Source organism: Typopeltis vanoorti, chromosome 15, assembly GCF_054136105.1.
Source record: "Typopeltis vanoorti isolate ZY-2024b chromosome 15, IOZ_Tvanoo_1.0, whole genome shotgun sequence".
NCBI classification, from domain to species: Eukaryota; Metazoa; Arthropoda; class Arachnida; order Uropygi; family Thelyphonidae; genus Typopeltis; species Typopeltis vanoorti.
Genome location: NC_143563.1, coordinates 36,524,138 through 36,537,024, shown reverse-complemented (window position 1 = coordinate 36,537,024; position 12,887 = coordinate 36,524,138).

The window sequence follows — 12,887 nt, the reverse complement described above, 5'->3', positions numbered from 1 at the left end:
AGTATGAACAATAACAACAGGTAAATCTGGTTATATATATAGTCGGTGACTGGGGGAACTCTTTCTAAGCTTTTTTCGACCGGTTCCCGAATTAGTCGATCTCTGGCAGCGACAAGCAGATTTTTTCTCCCGGAAACTCGGGTTTTTCGTCCCGTAAATTCCAAGAAAAACGACTGTAGAACCCACATTATTTCAGACATTAAATACTAGCGTTAGGGTTAGGGATTTTTCCTTCGAGTACTTGTGTAAACCTGTTACGCAATCTAGCGGTCGACGACAATAAAAACGACGGTTACATGTTTTAATAGCAAACGAGACGAACTTGTTCTACGTCTTTCTTTAGCGATTCCTGAATCAATCCATTCGTCGAAGACTAGTAAAGCTCTACTTTAAGAAAGTAGTTTTCAACTCGTAGCGTTTCAGACTAGTTGTTCGGGTTAGGGCCAATGTCCTGATAGATTTCTCATTGATAGCTTCACTTATCATCGACGGATATAGGGTTGAGCCCAGCATCATATCGAATCTTCATATGCGTTATTTCTTTTTGCAATAAAAGGGATAAGGGATAAGAGCCTGTGTAGCTCAGTGGATGTGGCGTTTGCCAACCACGGCGCTTGCCGCACGAAGGAAGACTTGGTTTCGAGTCTAGTCGGTGACCAGAGGAAATTTTTCTAAGCCTTTTTTCGACCGGTTCCCGAGTTAGTCGATCTCTGGCACGGGCAAGCGGGTTTCTCGTCCTGTAAACTCAAGAAAATCGACCGTAGAACCCACACTATTTCAGACATTAAATATATTGTGTTAGGGTTAGGGACCACGAGATGGCGGCACATTTGATCCGTCTCTCTTCACTGCGTACCGCTTAATTCTGATTGGTACCACTGGAGATTGAACTGCCCACTCAGTCTCCAAAAGTTAGATAGGGCTAAATGGCCTCGCCTACTCCCCGTACTTAATAAAATTAAAAAAGAATAAAAAAAAAGGCGTTAGCTGATTTTTTTTTAGCTGATAAAAGGGATAAAAAATCAGCTAACGCCTTTTATTCCCTTATAGGGAGTAGGCAAGCACATTTTGTCCCTAACTTTTTTAGATACCGAGTTGGCAGTTATCCTCATCGGTAGCCAGAGACAGTTGGCACAAGACTCATTAATTATAAGCAGCATTCAATGAAGCAACGATTGAATACTATCGTCATCTCGTAGTTCCTAAGACGATAAGTTATAGTCTCTAATAATGTGAGTTCCACTGTCGATTTTGTTGAGTTTACTGGACAAAAAACCCATCTTGCCCATGACAGAAATCGACTAACTTGGAGTAGAAGAAAGGCTTAGAAAAAGTTCCTCTGGTCTACGACCAGAATCGAACACAGGCCTTTCTTCCATTGTCCTGGCTGAGGAATAAAACTACACTTCCACTGAGCCTTGAGGAAAAAAAAAAAAATTATTAGAGAATTAATTTTCTTTGTCTTATTGTTTCTGTCCTGAAAGAGATTGAGCTGTTTATGGATGTTGATTTCATATCTGCTGGTTTCGTAAAAGAGCTCAGATCAGCTTCTGGTTTAGGAATGTAATGATTTGTGTTCATCCAGCATGTGATGCTGTAGTCTCTGTGGATGCTTTTTTTAAAAGCATTAATTATTAAAGTACAAAAATAGTCTTCACCAATACATGGACTGAAATATGAAAATCAAGATTGTGTATCTCGACTGTTTCTGAGATGGAGGTTTGTTCTGACCTAGTACATGCTTATATCCTACTGCGTGTTTTATTGATCTTACAAAAAAAAAAGTGAATTCATTGCGAGTATTCGCTGGCCCGTTTGCATGAGATTAAACATGATCATCTTATGGATGAAGCAAATTAATCTTCCTTTTTTTCAAATAAAAAAAAAAAAACTTTAAAGAATTATCGAATCGATGGCTTTTCAACTGAAAGGTAATTATTACATTACATCCTCACGACTGCACACAAAATATCGATTGTAAAGAGTACAGTATTTTTATTTTTAGGTAGGAAATAAGGGGGGGTTTGCTACTACTGATATTGGATGACTTGAATCAGTTAGTATGGAGGCCTATGAATGAAATACTAGCAAGTTTCTCATGTGGCAATGAGTGTGAAGTCATCTGGTGTTAGATGGAATCTTAACAAGATCAAATAAATAGTTGGGTATTGTTAGCGCTGTGGATCGGTTGCTAGCAACAAAGAAATGCATTACCAAATAAATACAACCAGGTGCGAAAAAAGTAATCATAATGGGAGGACTAATTATCCAAACATTGATTCAGTAGCAGCAAAATCTCATGAGAAACTGAATTTATTGAGCTGTTTGGAGACAACTTCCTCAGTCAGCATGTGACAGGAGGAACCCAAGATCAGAGAATGTTAAATTTGATTAGTCAGAGAGGAGTTCAGTTAAAGACATGACTATTCTGCTCCAGTTGGCAACAGCGACCATGTGTTCCTCACTTGGGAATTGACTAAGTTTATGAATATTTCATTCAGAAAAGGTTACATTCTGAACTAGAAAGCAGGAAATTACGACCAACTTAGGAGTGTGTTGGATTCTGTGCCATCGTATCAGTTGTTGGATGGGAAGGATATTGAGAGTGCATAGGCAGTGTTTAAACATTTCTAAACACTTTAAGAATGTGTCTTTAGTGTTCGAAGAATAAATAGAGTAAGAGTAAAACGGATGTATAATCTTCTCAAGCTGGATATTTGTAAGTAAAGGATTATGTAGAAAAATATACCTTGTGCATTTGGCTGATGTCCATTATGAAAATTATAAGTAGCAGGCCAGAAGTGACAACTGTTGAACGGAAAGCTAAGCCGAAGTATGAAAACTTCGGCAAGCTAAACGCAAACCGAAAGAATTCTATAGTTGTGCTGCAAGTAAAAAAAAAAAAAAAGAATAACTCTACAGAATGCAAAAGTTGTTGTTCAACAAATGAGCCCATTTTGTTAAAAGCTATCAACTTGGTGTAATCAACAACGCTAACTGATACCGCTTTACTGAATGAAGAAACTCAGGTGTATGAGGTATTTGAGCTGTTGCACAAACCGAATAAGAAATCTGCAATGGGGACTGATGGGATATCAGCATGGGTGCTAAAAGATTATTCAACTGAACTAGCTATTTCTTTAACAAGGCTATATAATCTGAGTCTCAGAACAGGGAAGTCTGCAGGAAGGGAAAGAACGTATGGTAATTCCATTGCACAATTGTGGTGCAGAGAGAAGTGTATGCAACTATCAACCAATTAGTACCTCAGAAATGGTGGTGAAGATTTTGGAAAAATTAGGACTTGCATTCAGAAATGGATTGACAGTAAATCTCTGCTTTGCAAAGAGCAACATGGGTTTACTAAAGGTCATGTTTTAGCAACTTGCTAACATTTTACGTTTCCTAAACTTAAGGACCAACACTATTTCTGAAGATTATAATCGCAAATACAGACAAATTAGCTTGTGGTAATTTGTATAATTGACGATTTCGAGTGGAAAGTGGGTACATACAAATTTTCGAATAGTGCACAAAGGGATAACAAGATAGCACTCAACAGAACAAAACATTAAAGGCTGCACTACACAAATTATTTAAAATCCTTAAGAAGATTGCAGATTACTGATATCATCAAAGTTGGAATCTCACGTGGCATATTTCAAACCAAAGGAATGCGTTCCCGACGTTTCTTAAGTTTGTCCTAGCTCTACAATGGAGCGTGAAGACAGATTTTTGGTTATAACAGCAAAAAAGTAATCGATGTACCATAGCAGGTCAGCGTGCAAGTTGGCTCCATTCAAGCTCAGGTGTGCGGTTATCTCGACAAACTATGGCAAGTAGTCTTCGACAGGTTAGGCCTATACACCTGAAGGCCTGTAGTCTGTGCGCCTTTATCTGCAGCTGATCATAGAGCACATTTTCAGTGGTCCATAAAAATTAGACAATAGGCCAATGTACTCTTTACAGATGAGTCATTTTAGTTTAGTCTTTCCTTCGATTCTAGACTATGCTTGATCTGGTGTGAACGTGGTACAGCTTACGAGTACCATCGCAAGATTGTACTGATGTTGAATTGCAGAAGAGTTTAACCACGTCGCCGTCAATATGGATAAAATACATAAATCCTCTCCACTTCGTATCCATCATATATTTCAATGTAATATCAATGGTATTACAATTTTAATATGCACTTCACATCCATGGTAACCTGGACGCATATATATGTCTTGGCGGGTTAATCTAAGAATGGCAAGGTGATTAAACCAAAATAACAATTTTCCTATTCTAGATATACATAACAAAAGTTACATACATCTACACCACTGCAGGACACATACATATAATCAAAACATTTAGCATGATAAAGATTAATAAAATGTGTTTGCTGATATTATTTCATTCACTATTGGATCGGACTACATAAATCCAGTACATCACAGTTTACTAAAGGAAGGTCATGTTCACATTTCATAAAAAAAGGAATGGATATACAACACGATTAGATTTATTATTATTATGTGACACCTCCAGGGAGAGTATGCCAACAGCATCGAATGATCCTTTCCAACTATTAACCACGCTGAAACTTGCTAACTTTTTTGCATGAGCTATTAGTAGCAGAGGCTCTACCAATCGACCAACCTTTGCTGGCAACCTTTTTGACAAGATTCAGCACGAAAGAATGAGTGACATATCAAAACATGTATTGGGGATGTCAGCTATCAAGCTTTAAAATGATCAGTGGTGTATACCATAGGTCAACCCTTGGTCTATTTTTCTTCAATCTTTGCATTAATAATACTGAGGATTTAACAGGTGGCATACAGCTATTTGCTGTTGATGCAAAGGCAAGCAGGGTGATCAAGAATGATTTAAATAGGCTGGAATTATGGGCATGTGAAAACAGATGTCAGTTCAATATTAGAAAACGTAAAGTCATACAGTGGAATAATGAGATATCCAGTAGCATATTATGCTACTGGATATCTCATAAAAGAAACTGACTAGGTTTAGGGATCTTGGAGTTTTAGTAGATAGAGGATGAAGTTCATTGGTCATACAGTCTCTTCTTCTTCTACGCGTTATTCCCGCTTCCTGTGCAGGGTCCGCGTGTTATTTAGATGCGACTTCTTGTTAGTACTACTCCCACCAACCCGTCGCCTGGTCTGCTGCTGGGGGGGGGGATATATTTTTGACTGTAGAGGAGTATGTTCACGGTTTGACCGGTTTGCCTGCTTGCGGGATGAAAAACGCCAGATAAACTGGCGGAAAAAACCCTACTGACCGCGCCCAAGACCGGCTAACTTGGCTATGCCTGAGGAAGATCCTCAAATTCCTCCCGTCTAGAACGGGAATCGAACCTGGGACACTCCTTCCCCAGGCATATGGTTGCGAAGCACAAACAAAGCCACTAGGCTAACCGCGCGGTATTGGTCATACAATGCAAGTTGCAAATATAATTGCAATGCTAAAACAAACACTGACATGTCAGAATAAGGAAGTAATTTTGCTTCTTTACAAGGTTTTGATATAACTTCATCTGAACTACTGTGCACATATTCTGATATGATGCAGATAGTGGAATGGGTGCAAAGCAGTGTTAATGATATCAGGATATGGAATGGAGATTGAGTAGAGATTACAAATTTGTGGACTGCAGATACTAGCAAACAGAAGAAAGAGGAATGATATTGTAGAGACTTACAAACTTTTGTAAAGGCCATATATGATACCACAATAGATAGCAGTTTTTTATTTCATGGAGTGCGAGAGAGGACATCCATGGAAGTTGAGAATGAATGCTATCGAGGAAGGGCGAGAGCTAGATTTTGCCTTTGGAGACTGCGAATACAAATAGTGAATGAATTTACAAGATGTGACATAGTGTGAGTGATATGTAGCCTCTCTCAACGAGTCCTCGACTCCTTTGTAATAATAACATCCAAAGATTACTAAATACATCTATGCCACAGGAGGATGTGAACCCACAGTATGTGGGTCACAAAGCAGACGTGATTCTTAATACTGTGATAAACTAGTAATACATTTATTGTGTTAATTTAGCACTGAATTCTATATATCAGGTGAGGGTTACATTTCAGGAAATATTTTGCATAAGACATCAAAACAATTTTTTTAGCATAAAATTCTTTATTAATCTGTTTAATAACTAAAAATATTACAAAATATTTCACTGTTTATTTACATTTCCAACATTATTTTTGCTTTTATTTCGAAAGACAAGCTTTTCCATAAGTTTATGTATTATTGTATGTTTGCCACTGAATGGATGATTATATCCTTGCTGCATAAAAAATAATTTTTCCCAAATACTTATGGTTTCTTGGACTTGTGTACAACATATGTGATATAATAGTAAAAATAATTCAAATATTTCCTATATTTTAGCAAAAAGTCACATTTTATAATAACTATGTCATATCAATACACAGGTATAGGTATGTGGCATGCAGGCACTTCATAAATAACAGGAAGTGAATAAACAAAGCAAGGCCTAATATCTTGAAATGTGTCATCTAGTGAGCTTGAATGGGCACTTTCAGTTGTTGGTCTGAGGACGAGTGCTTTCTAGATGTCAGGTAGCTATAAGCATTCAACATTACTGAGGTTAAGGTAATTTTTCAAGGCAGAGGCAGAATTCAAATCAGTCATTTGTACTTGTATTTGTTTCTGTGAAGGGTATTCAAATACATCTGCCAGTTCTGGGCAGCACTCTGAGTTCAGGGGTTCCATTACTGTCTGTCCTGCCAGTATGGCTACAGCAAGAGATTAATTATAGCTGCAGGGCACACAGCAACAATGAGGCAAATTTGTTTCAGGTTTACCATGTACCCTGTCATGCCAGGAAACTAAAAATTTCTATTTAACTACATTCAGTACTGCACTACTATTCATGACTTGAAGACCATATTTTTAATGCTCAACGAGGAATACACCGGGGAAAAAAAAAGCAACAATTATTAAATAAAAACAGGTTTTATGTTTTTTAATACTTGTATATTGCAAAGGTGGTGAAAGTAGCACAGAGGATTGCTGCAATAATGAGAAGGACACTGAACTGCAGAGATAAAAGAGTTATCATTCTCTTGTATAAGCCTGATCAGACCACACTTACATCATTGTTCTCAGATTTGAAGGGGATAAATTAACTGGGGAAAGGATACAGAGGCAGATAACAAAGACAGGTTCAGGACTGTACAACGTTAGTTATGAGGATCGGCTGAGGGAATGTGAATTGCAGAGTTTGGTGGATAGGTGATATGATCGAGACTTTTAAACTATTGAGAGGTGGTTACAGGGTTGACACTGGGGAGTTCTTTCACTTGGTTGAACAGAGGGAAGGAGTGATGACAAGGGGCCATTCCTGGAAGTTACAAAAGGAAACTGTGAGCAAGAGGGTGAGGAGTGGTTTCTTTGCAAGGAGGATGGTTGAACCATGGAATGCATTGCATGATAGAGTGGTGAAAGTGAGAACAGTCAATGAGTTTAAGGAGTGGTATGATAGACTGTGTTTCCTAGGAGGGACCTCCCGTGATGAGTCTTTTGACTCCCTGGAGGCCTTAATAATAATAATAATAATAATAATAATAATAATATTTACTGCAGAAGCAAATACAAGTATAAAAAACTCTTCCTTGAAAAACTATCTTAACTTTAATGCTCAAATTAATCAGCTTAATGGTGCATTTTAAAGCTTTTGTTTCTTCAGTTCTTATATAGTGCTGCATGCATATATCTTCACATGCATATTATTCCCTGACGATGCCAATCTGATTATGACAAAATATAAGAAATAATAATTAAATTATAAATAGTTATATCATCTATGTTGTCATCTCCTTCGTAAAAATACCAAATGACAATCAAAATACGGTATAAGTTAAAATATCAGACTTTTCTTTGTTGTATGAGTCATTTAATACTTGATTACGTGCATTGTTAAATACAACACATTCATCATTTTCCACTTGTAATAAATATTTATTTATAATTTTTATTTACAATAAGAACATTTTTTAGCCATGTAAATTCTATGGTAGTATCATGATGACCAAAAACGGAAAAAATACTAGTGACACAAGTTTTTTTTCTGCCACTGTAAAATTTTCTTGTCTATTTGATCATGGGCATATACAAAATATTTAGCATAGCAACAAAAAGTTCAATGAAATGTCTTTGCTGATGGATCACGTTGCATAAAATAAACTGGACTTCAGTTTTATATACACTGCTCAAAATAAAGTGGTTATTTTAGTTTCTGACATTTAATTATAAATTTCTGCAAATAATTATAACTATCGGATACTTTACATATGAATAAATATTTCTTACCTATGGAATGGGTGTAATTGATGAGATATTGTTTAAATAATCGATATGTAATACAAATTTAACAAATTACATTTTAGCGTGAAATAATTTTAACAAGAATAACAACAAGAACAGATAAAAAATTGGTGCATCTTGATTGCATCGACCAGATAAGATGGTCAAACAACTTCTTGTGGGATATTTCCCACTCTTCTGTGACAGCGATTTCGAGCTCTTGAAGTGATCGTGGTGGCACCAGTCGAGCAGAATCATGCCTACCTAAAGCATCCCAGGAATGTTCGATTGGATTACAATCCAGTGAACAAGGCCAGTAAATTCATTCAATATCTTCTTCCTCAAACCACTCTTGTACTAAATTTGCATGGTGTGGACAAGCATTGTCATCCATAAAAATTAATTCTTGGCCAATTGCAGCAGCATATGGATGAAGTATAGGTTCCAAAATCAAGATATCTTTGGGCTATTTCTGATAAAATAGATATCAGTATGGCCACCTATACATATTCCAGCTCATATCAAATTCCCACCTCAATGTTGGGGTTTTTCATGACCTAACTGTGGATTATTTCTTGTTCCACTTTCATGCCATATCAAGATACGTCGGTTATCTGGTTGCAGAACTGAACCTGAACAAAATAATGAGTAGTAGGTGACACAAGTTTCCATCTGAAATGATAATCATGCACTGTGGAAGTGAGCGCAACAAGCCATGCTTTTATATCCCTCACATGCTAATAAGGCTAAGACACGTTTCTTAACATGATTTTGTATGCAGTTGCATGTTCTACACTGTTGTATATTAAAAATATTTTAAAATAAATGTGTTACATTTGTAAATTATTTTTATAACTTTATAATTTACAAGAAAACCAAAATATTCCCTAATTGTTTTGAGCAGTATACTTTGAATAGGCTAGAGAAGGAAGAAGAGAAATGCATTTTGAAGAAAAAAATATGAACTGTTAGTCAGTGGCACTGTGGTTTAATTCTGACAGAGTCAAAATATACTATAAATTAATGATTCATGAATATTAACCACTGTATTGGACACAAACATGCAAAATAAGAATGTGCACTGTATCACAGAAATTAAAATACCATGGATACAAAGTATAAGATAGCTCATTATTTCATCTACCACAGACCAAGTAGGTGGTTAAACTGTGAATTTTGGATGGATTTAGAAAACTGTTTTCACTATTGTCAGCACTGAAACTGAAAGTTATCAAAAACAAACAGTTAAATTTATAAACACATTCAGCTCTCACTACCAAACTATTCCTGTAATCCCCAGTTTGTTACAGTGAGTTACCTGTAATGAGGACAAAGGTTGTGTAAAACCACAACCTCTTCATTTTTAGAACTATACTACAATTTAATTATATTACACTAATATGACTTTTACGTTAATTACAGTTAAAATATATCTAGTCATCTTAAATAAATATTTTCTTATATCAATGACTTCATGAAAGAGTACTATGTTGCTAACAGAAAATTCACATTATGAATAAGTTCTGCTAAAGATTATGCAAAATAAACTATATACAACAAACTTATGCTTTTTTTCCCTATTAACAATGAATGAAATTTAAATTCACAACTAAAAATAAACTTGTTACTAATATACATTTCATTTTATGGCATTTAAGTGAGGATGCCATTATGTGTGGTCATGCAAAAATTTCTGAAGTGTGATTAATTGTCCCAGTTCATTCATGAAATAATGTCCTTAGTAATTGTATTTGGATATATGTATCATTTGGACTGTTAAATTAGATGATTTTAATTACTCACTGAGATGCACACTACCAACTTGCTTAGTCGAGTACTGATGAGCTAGAAAGGCTCCCAAACTTTGTGGATGGCACTGCCATAAAACAAAAATCTATTAATGCCTTTTATTCATGAAAGAGTAAGCAAGGTTGTTTAGCCCTAAAAACATAATAATAAAAATAATTAAAATTGGCAGACTGTGCATCCTTAAAAGATATTTTCATATATTTAAGATTATAATGAACAATCTTCACGACTTCAGTTATAGGATCACTTGGAAGAAATGTTTTCGAAATGGCTTGGAAAAGCAGCAAACTATTTTTAATGAAGATGATTGTGAGGTAGAACAATATCCATGTATCACATTACAAAATAATTATTAATTAAAAAATAATAATGATGGGTAATGTGATTCTGATGATGTAGAATAACAAATGGAGAAAGAGAAAGGAGTGATCTGTTTGATTAATTTGATATTCTGATATATAGTATTCAGGACTCATTAAGAAGGCTTCTGTTTTGAACACCATATCATTGTGATATGTTGTCCAAATAGCACCACCACCACATTATGGCTGAGTGGTTAGCCTATCTGCTCTCCAGCCAAAAGGCTGCCAGTTCGAATCCTGCCATGGGCATGGATGTTTGTTTAAAATCTAGTGGTAGTGGTCAGCAGTGGATGGCACAGGTGTAGTTGTGGTCAGTTGGTGGATAGAGTGGCGGAGACAGAGTTGTAGAGAAGGTGCCCCCCTCAATGAGTCTTTGGACTCCCTGGAGGTGTCAAATAATAATAATAATAATAAAAGTTTTAATGGGATGAGTCAAGAGTGGAAGAGGACAGAGAGAGAGAAAGCAAGAAGCCAAGAGAGTTGTGGCACAGGCGAGGGCCATGGCATATCAAGATCTGTATGATCAATTAGAAACAAAGGAAGGATAGACAAAAATTTACCAACTAGTGAAATGTAGAAATAAAACAGCAAAGGACATCTTACATATGAGGCAGATCAAAGACACTGAAGGAAGAGTATTATGGAGGGATGTGAACATAAGAAACATATGGAGAATATACTTTGAGGGACTTTTGAATGAGGAAAATGCAAGGACTCACAGAGAAGATGGGCAGCCTTCTGAGGGGATGGTGCAGAACATCAGTAGAGTTAAAGTGATGGAGGCCATGAAGAGGATGAGGAATGGAAATCTCCAATTTCCATTCCTCACATTCTGTTTCTGTTCCATGCCTCCACTGGAATCCTGTCGGGATTCCAGTGGAGGCATGGAAGGCACTGGGGGAAGAGGGAATTCACCTGCTGTAGGACCTGTTCATGAAAGTTTGCCAACAGGAAAATATACCCGAGGAATGGAGGGAGAGTACTCTTGTCCCCATCTACAAGGGTAAAGGGGATGCACAAGACTGTAAAAATTACAGAGGAATAAAGTTGATGTCCCGCACAATGAAAATCCTAGAAAGGGTTGTTGATGGAAGATTGAGGAAGGAGGTGGAGATTGCAAAGGAACAATTTGGCTTCATGCCTGGTAGATCAACAACAGATGCTATTTTTGGGTTACGGCAGATGATGGATAAGTTTCGAGAGAAACAACGGGAGCTACATCTGGCATTTATTGATCTGGAGAAAGCATACGACAGAGTGCCAGAAGTCTGGAGGTATCTGAGGGAGAAGAAGGTTCCAGAGAAATATGTCAGGTTGATGCAGGAAATGTACAGAAATGTGAGGACAAGTGTTCGGACCTGTCTGGGACAGACAAAGTTTTCAAGTAACAGTTGGCTTGCATCAAGGGTCAGCATTGTCAATTTCTGTTTAACATTGTGGAGGTGGTGAGAGAAGATGCGCCTTGGACAATGTTGTATGCAGATGACATCTTGCTGTGTACAGATTCAAGAGAAGAAGTGGGAACTAAACTGGAATGATGGAGAAAAGTACTGAGAGAGAGAGAGAGGTATGAGACTGAGCAGAAGTAAGACAGAGTATATGTGTTGCACAGTGGGCAGCAGCCAGGAGACAGATCTGGAGCTGGAAGGAAATGACATCAGGAAGGTGAGTGACTTTAGATACTTAGGTTCAACAGTGGAAGAAGATGGAAGAGCCGAGAAGGAAGAGGAATGCAGGATACAAGCGGTTTGAGGAACTAGAAGGAGATGGCTGGAGTGTTATGCAATAAGAGGGTGCCGATCAATCTGAAAGGCAAAATCTATAGGACAGTAGTGAGGCCAGCTATGACGTATGCTATAGAAACTCTGGCCATGAGGAAAAATAACATCAACAGGATGGAAGTAGCAGAGATGAAAATGCTTAGGTGGATGTGTGACCAGAAAGGATCGTCTGAGAAATGACTATGTGAAGGGAACAGTGAAAGTTACGAACTTAGGAGCAAAGATACAGGAGGCAAGGTTGAGATGGTTTGGTCATGTGATGAGGAGGGAGGCTGAATATGTGGGAAGAAGGGTCATGCAGATGGATGTGCAAGGAAGGCGGAAGCGTGGGCAGCCAAAGAAGAGATGGAGGGAGCTGGTAGAAGAGGACTTGAGGATGAAGAACTTGGATGTAGTGACAGCCCAAGACAGGAGGAGACTCGTCATCAACAGTGATATCCCACTTAAGTAGGAGAAGCTGCAGAAGAAGTGAAAAAAAAAAACATACTCTAATAAATAAAATTCTACATTACTTATTAAACTGCAAGCCCATTTAGCTGAATGAATAGCATATCTGCCCTCCAACCCAACAAGCTGTTGATTTGAA